Source organism: Lagenorhynchus albirostris, chromosome 12 (genome assembly GCF_949774975.1).
Source record: "Lagenorhynchus albirostris chromosome 12, mLagAlb1.1, whole genome shotgun sequence".
Lineage (NCBI taxonomy): Eukaryota > Metazoa > Chordata > Mammalia > Artiodactyla > Delphinidae > Lagenorhynchus > Lagenorhynchus albirostris.
In genome coordinates, this window is record NC_083106.1 from 37,563,647 (window position 1) to 37,577,473 (window position 13,827).

General features: G+C 39.5%; 1 pseudogene; it reads right to left on the reverse strand.

Moving 5' to 3' along the window:
- Positions 1 to 6,354: 6,354 nt before the first annotated feature.
- LOC132530460 (ubiquitin-conjugating enzyme E2 R1-like) lies at positions 6,355 to 9,075 on the reverse strand (annotated as a pseudogene).
- Between the last annotated feature and the right edge of the window lie 4,752 nt (positions 9,076 to 13,827).

The window sequence follows — 13,827 nt, forward strand, 5'->3', positions numbered from 1 at the left end:
AAGTATACTCTGCAATTGAGAACCCTCTGGTATAGAGTTCTTCGAAGGTAGAATTAGATTAGTTAAACATGTATATTGTAAACTCTAGAACAACTACTATAAACTTTTTTTTAAAAAGTATAATTGATATGAAAAGAAATAAAAATAGAGTTCAGAAATAGAACCATGTAGAGATAGCCAACGGATCTTTGACAAAGGAGCAAAGGTAATTCAATGGAGAAAGGACAGTCTTTCAACAAATGGTACTAGAATAACTAGACATCTACTGCAAAAAAGAGTATCTAATTGTGATATGAATGAAGCCACTCTAAAAAAGCTACATACTGTATAATCCCAATTATATGATATTCTGGAAAAGGTAAAAAATACAGAGATCATAAAGAGACAACTGGATGTTAGAGGTTTGGCAGAGGATAGGATGACGTCGGCAGGTAATGCCCAGAGTATTTTTAGGTGAAAAATTATTCAGCATGACACTGTAATGGTGAATACAACACATAAGACCGTAGTATTAAAATACATAGAATTTTACAACATAAAGAGCAAACTTTATGTATCAAATTTAAAAAATCATTTAGGAGGTTGGAGGATCTCTGGATGTAATGCAGAATGTGACAAAAATAATGTTAACGGTATCACAAATGAATAAATCAATCTCACTGAAGAGGCTGGGAGAATAAGGGGTTGACTTAAGCAACTTTGGAAATAAGTGGAGACTTCATGACTAAAGGCAAAATGAACTGTGATGTAAGTGTACACTACCGGATAAATTTGTTTCCCGTGGTGGGTATGAGCTAACAATTCTGAAATAATTATTTGCATATGTTGGAACTGAACAATTAAGTAAATGGGTGGCAGATAGTGGAAGCCAAGTTTCTCACTATTGGGTTGGGAGGTTACAGATAAGCAAGTGAGGAGGCTAAAATTAGCCATTTGATAATGGATTTGGGTTAGAGGTATCAGTATAAAGTCATGCTTAGCTTAATATAGATAGAGATGGTTATCTATATAAATATATATAGACATGTGTATATACACAGGTTAGTATACATACATATGTTTCATCTGAAAGGGCCTAGAAGCAACAACACCCTAACAAGCAATAAGAAAACCCAGTGCCCAGATTTTGGATTCTAATATCATGCTCCAGTTGAAGAAATTATGACTCCTTGGAGAGGTAACTGGTTCTAGGACTGGTGCAGGAAACATAAAAGATGCACCTGGGGCATCTACTGGTGTCAGAAAGTAAGGAAGTACTTGGGGAAAAAAAGCTACATTAATGGGGATATGTCTAAAAGACACAGGAGCCAACTGAAGGAGCTCCCAATGGCCACAGCTGAAAAATTGTTAGCAACAAAATAAATAAAGTATTGGATTATAACCCAAAGTATGAAATAAATATCCATAATGATATAAATAAATGAATTAATAAATGAATGGGGGAGAATAGACACATCTACCCCTACAGAAGAATTCCAATTAATTTGTGTAGACTTACTGTACTTAGCACAACTGTCCACTCCTTAAGATCTGGACTGTGCATACTGACTTACTTCTAAAGGGAGAAAGAAAAAGTAACTTAGTAGTGGAGAAACCTGACAAATATTATCAGCCACATGATCTAGGTTAACATCAACAGTGAGAAGTCATGTTGATACTCTGTGATGATAATGGCACTTTACCTCTGTGATCTTCCTCCCCAAAACCCATAATCCCAGTCTAACCATGAGAAAAACATTATACAGACATCACGTGAAGGACATTATACAATATACCTGACCAGTAACCTTTAAAACTATCAAGTTCATTAAAATCAAAGTCCGATAAACTTTCACAACCAAGAAAAGCAAAAAGAGACATAATGATTAAATGCAACGTGGAATCCTGGATGGAAACCTAAAACAGAAAAAGGAAATTAGGGAAAAGCTGAAGAACTCTGAATAAAGGATGGGGTTTAGTTGATGGTAATGTATCAGCACTGTTTTACTATGATGAATGGACCATATTAATGTAAGACGTTTTTAATAGGCATTTGCTGATGCTAAAATATTTTAGTAGACAATTCAGCAACCAGACCAGAGAAAGTCCAGATTTTTTCAATGGGACTGAACACTGACATATCATAGGGCAGAATTTTGAATTATGAAACTGCTTGCATGAAGCTTGGTGTTTTTAGGATTGTTATATTCGTGCTACAGGAGATTGTGTTCTATTTATCTATCTACCTTTCTATCTATTTAAAATTAGAGACTGAAAATATACCTTAAGTAGACATTTTAATAAGTAAAGATCTTTACCCATGAAGAGGGAGAGGAAATTTTTTAAAAGTGTTTTTGTTTTGTTTTGTTTATAATTCTGTTATTATATATTTCAGTGAGTATTATTGGTACAACAGCTAAAGAAAATAATCAGGCAGGGTTTAATGTTGAACCACTCTAGATATTTAAACATGATGTATTATTGTAAAATACAGAGATTTAAGTGCTTGCAAAATTGTTGGATGGGGTAAACCAGCAGTTCCTAGGCTGGGGCTCTTGGAATAGCTCCAAGAACAATACAAAACTGACCCACTAGGGAGCTACCATGTTTGATGTCACCATCAGTTGTACCAGTCTAGGTCTGAAGTTGTGGTCACCCTCACAACAGTCTCTAGACACAAGGGAATTAGAGAATAGACAACACCTGAACCTGGAAACTATGGATTAGAGGGTTAGGTCAAGTCACTGCTACTGTTACTGTTTCTTGAAAACGAACAATGGAATAAGGGAAAGCATGGCCTTCCTAACAGGTCATGAGAGCCAGAAATCACAGGATTACCTCCGTCTCATTTGCACTTTCCAATTTTTGTGGAAGTGCATCTATTTAGTAGTAATTGAGTTACATGAAAGTCTGGGAAATATAACTTTTAGCTTGCCAACCTCTTCAAATAGAAGATGGCTGAAATAAAGGCTGAGAAAGCCAATCTAAGTATCTGCCATTGCAGATAAAGACATTAGAACAAATTACAAAGAATACCACAATAAATTCTCAAATATATTTTAAATCAAAGTCAACCAAAAATCTAGAGAATTTAGTTTTGATATACAGCAACTGGAATATAGTAGGAGGTCAATACACATTTCTGGAATAATTTATTTTATAAGTTGTTAGAGAACAGAGGAGCAAGATGTCATAGACTAAAAATAGCTCATTTTTACATTCAATTTTACTTTAGATGATTTTCGAAAATTCTCATGCTTCTTGAAGCACAGAAGTGAGAGGTATTTAAAAGTTTTAAGTGAATAAAGTGCTAAAGACATCATTTCAAATGAAAATAGATAAATTGTCAAAATGGCATCATAAAAATAAAGCAGAAGTTTTGATTAACTTGTGCACATCACAAATTGATGAATTTTCCTCAAGATGTTAAGGAAATGAAGACTGAAAAATAAAATTGAGAAAAATCTAAATTGAATAAAAAGAAAATAAAAACTTGATAATTTCACTGCCATTTTTGGTGTATTTCCTCACAGTCACTCTTCTATATCATAAATATTTTTCACAGAACTGAGTATACATTTTTCTCAGAGAAGTAAAATTGTTATGGGACTATAGGTAGACAGTTTAAAGCATTAGTCCTGTAGCCAACTGCTAAATTCTGTATTTGATTTTGACTTATGTCAGATAACAACTTTCTTACATCAGATAATGACCTCAAACTTTCAAATGATGAACTTACTCTCAGTTCCACCTTTGTGCTAGCATATGCAAATCATTGCCTTTTTATGTCTTTCAAATATATCTTGGAAATATGCAAATAAAAAGCTAGCCATTGCCTTGTGTATTATATCAGCAGTTCTATCTGCTCAGTTATTTCAAGATTAAATATGATTTTATGTCAGTTACCTAAACAGTAACTACATAATCAGAACTCTTGCATAATAATTTATGATTGAGGATTTACAGCTTTACAACCATTAACTTATTAATCTTTACAACTTGCTCTGAAGGCTTAACTTGGTAACTCTAAGCATTTGTGATTTATAGATGGAGAAAATGAAACAGGCAGGTGAGATTATTTGTTTGTAATAGATATTGACTGAGCTGGGAATGAAGCCAGGACTCTGGAGTGTTCATTCTCTAGTCCTGTATCTTGGCTATAGAATCTAATGATTCATTATTTTAATTGGGTTACAATAACATAGCAAATTATCCAACAACTGACAGTCTCTCAAATGGCACACACACCTACAGTCCTAAAATCAATGCTGTTAACAGTGGTATCTCTAACATACTTTAAATTGAGGGCTTTCTGAAACTAAACTTAATCTATTAAATTAAAACACTAAATGGTAGTGTTACCATTATGTATATTTTACTTCATTATAATAATTGTAAAATTGATAAACTTAGAATACCTCATTTAAAGACTCTCAAACAGGCCTTTTTATTTATACAACACTATGATACATAAACACCATAAATCCATGTTGAATAAGAGTTAGTTGACAGTATCAGCATTTTATTCAATATGTAACTAATTAATTGTGACATAGTATAAGACCAAGGCATGGAAGGCTGTTAGATGGGGTCGATCAGAAAACGCCAGATCTAGTGGAGTTATCAGGCTGTGTCATGGGATAAATATTGGGCTGTGGCCAGTAGGTAAGTCTTGTGTCTGCAAGGTGGATATGTGACTTGCAGTATGGAGTTAAAACAACTGATTCAAAATGTAGATTGTAATTATCAATAGCTTCCGGAGGAACAGACAAATCTAGAGATAAGTATTAAACACAGGAGAACCAGAGACAATGTTCCAGATTTTATACAGTCAATGATATATCAGCAGGACAACATATTTGAACCACTTACCTAAAAACGAAGATTAGATTCTCTGCTGTCTTCTGGACTAATTGATGATTGGCAGACAAGCATTTGCAGATGTGTTCTATAAATCAGTTCTCAAGGCACTGAACTAATGAGAGAGGCTATTATTATGTTAGTTGCTTCTAGACCATATATTATTATATAAAAAAATAACTTCTGTATCAGTTTGCTCCAAGAAATAGAACCAATAATACAAAACAAGTAGAAGTAGAACCAACACACACACATACACACACACACACACACACACACACACACACACATACACACATAGCGATTTATTTCAAGCATATGGCTCATATGATTGCAGGGGCTGGAAAGTTCGAAATCTGTAAGGCCAGCTCACAGGCTGGAAACTACAGTCTCGTGACAATTTCTTCTTCCTCAGGGAAATTTCAGTTTTGCTCTTATGGTCTTTCAACTGATTGGCTCAGGCCCACCCAGATTATTGAGGTTAATCTTCTTTATTTAAAGTTAACTAATTGCAGATCTTACCCACATTTACAAAATGTCTTCACAGCAACACCTAATTCAGTTTTTAACTGAATAACTGGGTACTATAGCCCAGCCAAGTTGACATGTAAAGTTAACCATCACAACTTCCGAAAATTAATTGTAAAATTTATAGTTCAAAAAATAGATGCATGGGGCTTCCCTGGTGGCGCAGTGACTGAGAGTCCGCCTGCCGATGCAGGGGACACGGGTTCGTGTCCCGGTCCGGGAAGATTCCACACGCTGCGGAGTGGCTGGGCCCGTGGGCCATGGCTGCTGAGCCTGCGCGTCCGGAGCCTGTGCTCCGCAATGGGAGAGGCCACAACAGTGAGAGGCCCGCGTACCACCAAAAAAAAAAAAATATATAGATGCATGAAAACCAGTCTGTAAACGATTTCTAAATACACGTAGTGGGCTTCCCTGGTGGTGCAGTGGTTGAGACTCTGCCTGCCAATGCAGGGGACACGGGTTCGAGCCCTGGTCTGGGAAGATCCCACATGCCGCGGAGCAACTGGGCCCGTGAGCCACAACTACTGAGCCTGCGCGTCTGGAGCCTGTGCTCCGCAACAAGAGAGGCCGCGATAGTGAGAGGCCCGCGCACCGCGATGAAGAGTGGCCGCCGCTCGCCGCAACTAGAGAAAGCCCTCACACAGAAACGAGGACCCAACACAGCCAAAAAGTAAATTAATTAAAAAAAAAAAACTATTAAATACACGTAGTTTCTTGAGGATATGTGCGAAAGAACTGAGGGGTATATCCTTTTATAGGGAATATACATGTGAGAGTGGAGCCTTGCATGGGTTTAATCCAGAGGTTTTAAACCAACGACTCACAGAAACTGTTATAATCGCTAAGCAGTAGTTGATGGCCATAAGAGATTGCTCTAAGATTTCGCAACAGCATTCTGAGGCATAAATTATTTAATATGACTAAGATATTTATATTACCTTTTTTTTTGAGGTAAAATTTGTAAGTCTATACGTGGGGAACGCCGTGTCAGGACCCCTCGTTGCCCGGGTCGTCCTCGTCGTGCCGGAAGCAGCTGTCGGCCTCGGCCTCGGCCTCGCCATACTCCCTCGTAGTCGTCGTCCGGAGCTAGAGCTCTGAGCCCTGGTGGGCGCCGGGGCCTCGGTCGTCACGCAGGACTCGGCCAGTCGCAGGACTCGGCCTGCACGCAGCGCCGCTCCGCCTCCGCCTCGGTTCCCAGAACCTGCTTGCGAGTGACGTCCGCGCGCTCGCGGTCCTGCCTTCACTCGCTTCCCGCTTCCGCTTCCTGCGCATCACGGAGGAGTCCAAGTTGGCAGGTGAGGCGCTGCGTTGGTGGAGGAGGGAGGTGGCGCTGAGGAGGGTGGTCCTGACGTCCTGGGTGGGGTCCCACCGCGCCGAGGGCAGCTCACCGCTCCGGGTGGGGGCGGGGGTCACAAACTGAGTGACGGACCGGTCTCTAGATGTTGGGTTGCCATAGCTTGGTCAGGAACCGAAAGGCCGGCAGGGAGTAAGGAAGTCGATGGGGCTCTTGAGGCGCGCCTGGAAGTAGCCGCCTTCGTCGTAGGTGTTGGGAGGTCCGGAGATGGCCACCTCTCAGTTGTACAGGTCGCCCCTGTCCAGCAGGGCCACCTGGAAGCCCTCCACCGGCTCCTCTTGCAGTCCCTCGAGCTCCAGCAGCAGCGCCTTCTGTGGTCTTAGGCACCAGCGGCCGGGCTGTGGAGGTGGAGGCCGGGCCCGGGCCTGGGTGCGCAGGGCCGCGGGCCAGGTCGGCTGCCGGGGTGGGGCTGCCTTTCTTCTCCGCGCAGCCTGGGGCCCCAGGGCGCTCCACCTGCCTATGTTGCTGTTATAGTAGTTTGCTTCTGTGTTTATAATTCACTCATTTCTTCAGTAATTTTTGTATACTTTTGTTGTATATATGTGCAGTGGCACTGACTCTCTTTCGTGTAAACCCATGTTAAATGGTTGAGTAGAGAAAATTTGCCTTCCGTCTGCCTGCCTTCACGCTACTCCTGTGGTTCCTCGTTTGCTCAGATTCCTATTATGTTAATTTTGTTCCCAAGCCTTACAGGTCAGGTTGCCTAGAAGCAAAGCTTGATATAGGGATTCTTACACATGTGTTTATTGTGGGAACGCTCTCAGGAGAAAGTGAGGGAAGCAGGATATGGTGGGGGGAAAAGAATTGGGTCTGGAGAGTGCCTAGTGTGATATCACTGTGAAGTTTTTAGGGAAAGGTACTATAGATTTAGTCCAGCTAGAGGCAGGCAGAGCAGTCGATTGAAAGTCTTTGGCCAAGTTCTACGTCAGGGAGATGGATGGGGCTGGCCTGTAGCCTCCCAGTCAAACTGGCTTCCGTTTGGCTGAGGGAAATTCTCCAGATAGGGGAGCAGGTGTGAGTTGATATTTGCTAACACTCGCATAAGCTAGGGAATGTGTACTCCTCACCTTAAGGGGTATTTGGGCAGGGTACCAACAGCACCGCTAGCATACATTACAATCTTCTCCCTGGGCTGCTAAGATCCACTTGCTGATTACATTAAATTTTTTCTGTCCCAGGACCAGGTGGCTTCACTGGTCAAGTCTACCCAACATTTAAAGAAAAATTAACACCAGTCCTTCTCAAACTCTTCCAAAAAAATTGAAGAAGAGGGACCACTTTCAAATTCATTTCTTGAGGCCTGCATTAGCCTGATACCAAAACCAGATAAGAACACTACCAGAAACAAAAGCTGTAGGCTAATGTCCTTGATGAACACAGATGCAAAAATTCTCAACAAAACGTTAGCAAACTGAATTCGACAATAAATTAAGATACGTCCACCATGATAAGTGGTATTCATCCCTTGGGTGCAAGGATGGTTCAACAACCACTACATTAATAAAAGAAAAGATAAAAATCATACGATCATCTTAATACATGCAGAAAAAGCATTTGATGCGTAATGCCTGGGACACAAGCATGTGTAAATCTTTTAACTTCTTTCTTCTCATGATCTCATCCAAAGGGGAATTCTTTATTTAATCCCTGTTAGTCTGTCTGTCTCCATGTTGGTCCCATGAACAGACTGTCTTATTTATTAAGTTAGATATGGCTGTTTAAAAAAAGAGTTAATAGGAATAAATACTCTAGTTTCAACCATTTTCTTATTTAAAGTAGTGATCTCTTGCTACCATCTTAATATTTACTACCAAAAAGGTAATTGTTGTTGCTTATTATTTATTACCAAGAAGGACTCAAGCAATACTAACCATGTCCAGTTAAAACCTGGTAACAGGCAGACATTGCTATACCTTATTTGATCCTGAAATAGGCAAATCTGAATTCATCCAAGCTGCAATATATGGCGTGAATTTGCAGGGGCCTTTTTTTGAGGAGCAAGGGTCAAATTTAGCTTTGAAGATGCTCTCTTAGCTGCCAAAAGATGACAATATGTTATGAGTTTTTGGGTGGGGATTCTGTCAATTTCCCCCTTCTTCTTTACACTGTTCAGCGGCCTTCTAAAAGCCCACCCAATAAAGCTGGTTATTGTTCTTTTTATTCTTTTGTAATTCCCTCCACCTATATAGTACCACCTTTCTTTTGGATATCACAGATCTTCTCATTATTTAGAACTATGAATGATAACAGGTCTAGTAAATCAGGTGTGTCACCTGAATAATTTCTTGGCATCCAAGAGCATGGCTACATAAGATGCTTGAGATTGGAGAACTCCCCTTCACAGCTTCTGTCATGGCCAGTTACTAGCATTAAATTGGGTATCTCTTTTTGATCATCATATGACAACCTAAGAATACATATTCCTGTGCTTCAGAGGGAAGGTTCTATTTCTTAGTAAAGGAAAGAGTGGGACTATAAGAGTTGTGCCCTCAGAGTAAGTCTGGCAAACTCTCACCTTTACCCACTGCATCAATTTAGTTGATTTGCCATCTTGATGAGACTGCTCACAAATGTTTGCAGATAATTGGGCATCTGTGGTCAACCCAAATAATCCCTTCCATTCATCAGTATCTAGAACTAGTGATAAGACACCCTTATCTGGGCTTCCCTGGTGGCGCAGTGGTTGAGAGTCCGCCTGCGATGCAGGGGACACGGGTTCGTGCCCCAGTCCGGGAAGATCCACATGCCGCGGACCGGCTGGGCCCGTGAGCCATGGCCTCTGAGGCTGCGCGTCCGGAGCCTGTGATCCACAACAGGAGAGGCCACAACAGTGAGAGGCCCGTGTACCGCAAAAAAAAAAAAAAAAAAAAAAAAAAGACACCCTTATTTAATCTGAGGATTTATGTAGCGGGGATCACCAGCCTCTGCAGAACTTTTCCATAAAGTGTCCTAGCTCTTTAACAAACAGACTACTCTCTGGATGTCCTGGACATCTGGTCACGGCCCTTGACTACTTTTGTAGTCTTTTCGATGATCAACGGTCATAAGCAAGTTACTTTGTGAATAAATATATATGCTCAGGTGACGACAGGAACAAAAAGAAAAGGTATTACAGTAATTTTAAAAAAGTTTGATTTCTTTCTGTTCCAATTTTCTAGTTGGCCCTTTAGAGATTTATTTTTCGTAAATGATGCCAGTAGCAGCTTGGAATTCTCTGTCTATCCACTTAGCTACTTCCCCTAGGGATAAGTCTATTTCCTCCAAAGGCAATTGGTAAGACTTGTCCCCAGAATCTTCTATAAGGGTTTTACCACTTCTTACCAAAGATGTGTAGCAAGAGACCTAGGCCTCAATTTCCAAGTTTTCTTCCCCCTTTCTTAACAAAAACATTCTTAACACATAAGTTTGAAAGATAATCTTGCCACTGCTATCAGTCAGTGCCATAAAATGTTGAATTGTCAAAGCTGACGTATAAATGAAAAATCTTACCCAGCGCCAAACTTTTCTAATATTTAACTATACAAGCAAGCCACAAACTGCATGTGGAGAGAGTGAGTTACTCACACATTGCTCCTTCCTTCTACCAGGTTATTGCTCTGTTGCATCTAAGTCTGCTGCCCTTAGGTGGGCACTTCAGATCCAGAGCTAAGATGAAGTCGGCCTCTCCCAAATACCCTGTACTTGTAGCTGCCCTCTTACACTCCTTACTGTGTCCGGAGGATTCTAATTGTATTTCATGGGGATTGGCTACTTTCCTATTAAGTGGCACATGTAAATTCCCTGGTTGAAGCAACTCTTTTGTTTAGCTAGCATTGCTACAGGTGCTTTGCATCTATTTTCCTTCTTTCTTTGTTCTTTAGTATTCCTAATTCCTGACTCCTTGGAGCTTGTTTGTCAGTGTTGATGGCAGGGAATAGAAGCACTCAGTGGTTTGTTTTTTGTTTTTTGTTTTTCACTCAGTGTTTTTAAGCAGAAAGGAATTCAGTACCAGAATTCAGGTGCTTACAAAATTGTTCTGGAGTGAGAAGTTAGAGGTCAAGAAGTGCTACTGCCACCTCGTGGTCAGGAAAGTGCTGCACCACTGCCAACCTCACAGAGGCATTTCACCCACATCTATTTCAATGATGTAGACAGACAAGGAAGCTCTTGCACGTGGCACATCTGCTGCATTCTGTTTATTGACCTGCTCCACTAAATAAGGAAGAATGACCCCCACATCCTTCATTTTCTAAACTCTAATGAGGACATCTCAATGGTGGAAGCTAATCTCATCCAGAAAACTAGTTGCAAGGGCATCTGAGAAATGTAGTTTTTAGCCATACAGCCCCTGTGATTTAGGAGGTGGGGGGATTAAACAGGAAGAGAGTAGAACATTCCACAGAGGTGCCAGATGACAATACCTAACACAGATTTATTTGTTACACTTTCACAATCTCAGAAGCTATTTCAGTATCCTGAGTCCACACCTGACCTGACACATTCTTTCTGCATTTCCCTCTCATGTCTTTTCAGTAAATTCATGCATTTTAAGAAGTGGCAGCTAGCTATTTATAATTTTTTAAATTAATGATAGTAGGTTAGTATTTTCACTGCTGGTGAAATATTTGCATTGTTGTTGATGCTTTCTGGAATCCTTAATTTTGACAATGACTCTACTGAGAATTTCAGGTCCCACGGCCAGCCGACATGGGAAGTGTATTCATTAGTAAGATTTTGGAACCTCTTCCCTTAGGGCCCCCATAAAACCTGCCCTCTTTGCTCAGTCCCTAGAGCTGGTCCCAATCCATTATAGTGTAATACAAATTAATTTATTATTTTGTGGTCACGAAATTATAAGCACTACTTTTCTATCCTGAAAATAATAATGTACAAAATAAAATGAAATTAATTATTCTTTTAATATTTCTGGAAGAGTGGATTATTTATAAAAATGATAATAAAACCATCCATTTCAAAAGTGACAAAAAAGTTTAAAAATTCTTTGGAGTCAGCCTCCAAAAACCTTTTGTCCTGGCCCCTTCTATGTTTTAGTCAGTAGGCACAATCTCAGAACTGCATCCCTTCCAAACTCCAAACCAATAATTGAGAAAATAGTTTAAAGTTCCATTTTTGGAACTTGCTATTTATATGCTAAGTTTGAACTATAACATGGAATAAAAGTTCTTTGAAAATGTCCCCAACATTGTATATCTCATAATAATTATGTTCTGATTTCCTGTTGTTTCTTCCCTTGCCCATTCTTTTATCCTTCTTCCTCTGACTCTCCTTGTCTCACCTTTTCACTGTAAAGATTTAAGATGTTTATTTCTTTTCTTCAACTGATATTTTTTTGTTTAAAGGAGATTTCTCATTGCTCAAATAGTCTTTTTTTTTCCAGTAAATTAAACACTGCTACAAAGCTGATTTTTTTAATAAGAATAGAGCTTTTACTGCAATTGTACAGAATGCCATGGTAGGAACGTTATTTAAAGCAAAATATTCAAAATATTCAAGATATTGTGACAGGGCCAAAAGAGAGACCAAAGAAAAAGTATATATATATATATATATATATTTTTTTTTTTTTTTTTTTTTTTTGCTTCTGGGGAATGAGAATTTGGTGTTACTAATGGTACTGATTTTTCACTGAGATATACTATACACTCTTTTTTAATGAATTCTTGCTAATTAATATCAGACAGTGTAAACCACAGAGGATATAAAGTGAAAAGTTTTAATCAGCCACTGAAATTAAAAAATCCCATATTTTTAATACAGAAAGTTTCAGGAAGATGAATACTTGTTTGCTTTATTAAATATCCAAAATATGAGTAACATCTAGATGCAAATTGAAACATCCATTATGAACTAGTTGAAAACTGTGCCACTTACCAAACTACAAACAATATAATGAAATGACTCTGGGGTAATGCATTTTTTGGTAACTTCTCCTGAAAAAAACAAATGCCCTCATTTCAATAATAGTATGTTCAAATGTTCAAGTTAAGTGGTAAGGTCTAAGTTATTTGTGTAAGCCATGGGCCACCGTGGCATGTTTATAGACTGAGTATAAAAGAGAGGCACAAGAACGCAGAGTTCAATGCTAAATGTTTTAAAGGCAACCCCTTCCTTTTCATGCTCATGCCAAGTGCTGTGTGTGACACAGATTGGCTTTTTATTGTTATTATTGTGTGTTAAATGAAAAACTGATGCTATAATAGCAATATTAAATACAGTGTTCATTATAAATATAGCTTATCATCGGGAAAGATTTGGATAAAGATTCAATATTTATTTAGTCCTACTTTGTGTCAAGCACTAATCTCTTTTACATGCATTATTTCATTTATTTCTTTCAACAGTCTGAGTGTACATTGGAAGGAGGGAAAATTATAGCTCATTCCAAAGTGATTTTATGGCATTAGGATTCCAATTAAAAAGAAAAAGTCCGAAAGATATCACAAAAGTAATACTTGTTATCACACCAGAAATTGTTGTCTCATCTAGCAAGAAGCAATAGATTCTGACTGGGCAGATGCTGTTCCCATGCCTCCTAATGGCAGTTATATACTGTGGGCACCATCGAGGTACAAGCTGTGTTTGCTGCCTGGGCACTTTGGATTCTTTGCTCCCAGGCCCCAGAGGAAAGAAGAGGAGTCACCAGCATGGGAAACTGACACTGATCCCAAGATGAGGTAGGACTGCTCTTACAAATGGGAGTCAGCTCCACTGTAACTGTGAATGGACAAGTGCAGCAACACCAGACCAAGAGGCTAATTGTCAAGAGCTTACTGCCTTCAGAAATGAAGGTTTAGGTCATACCATGTACACAACACCATTAACTGGCAAGGTGATAGCCCGAGATGAGGGGCTTTTGAAACAAATAATGGAGGAGGAAGAGAATGGGGAACAATGGTGGCCCCCAGATCAACTGCAGAGGCTGGGGCTATCTATTCTTCTTCTCACAAACCTCCCTATTCAAAATTCAAATTATTGACATTGTTTAAAATTTTCCTGAGGAAGAGAGGCCCACGGGGACAGTGGAGGAGATTTCCTTGAATCTGTGGGGTGGAGCAAGTGTGGGCCGTGGAGGCCGTGAGAGCGCACAGTCAGGCCTGGGCCGCGAG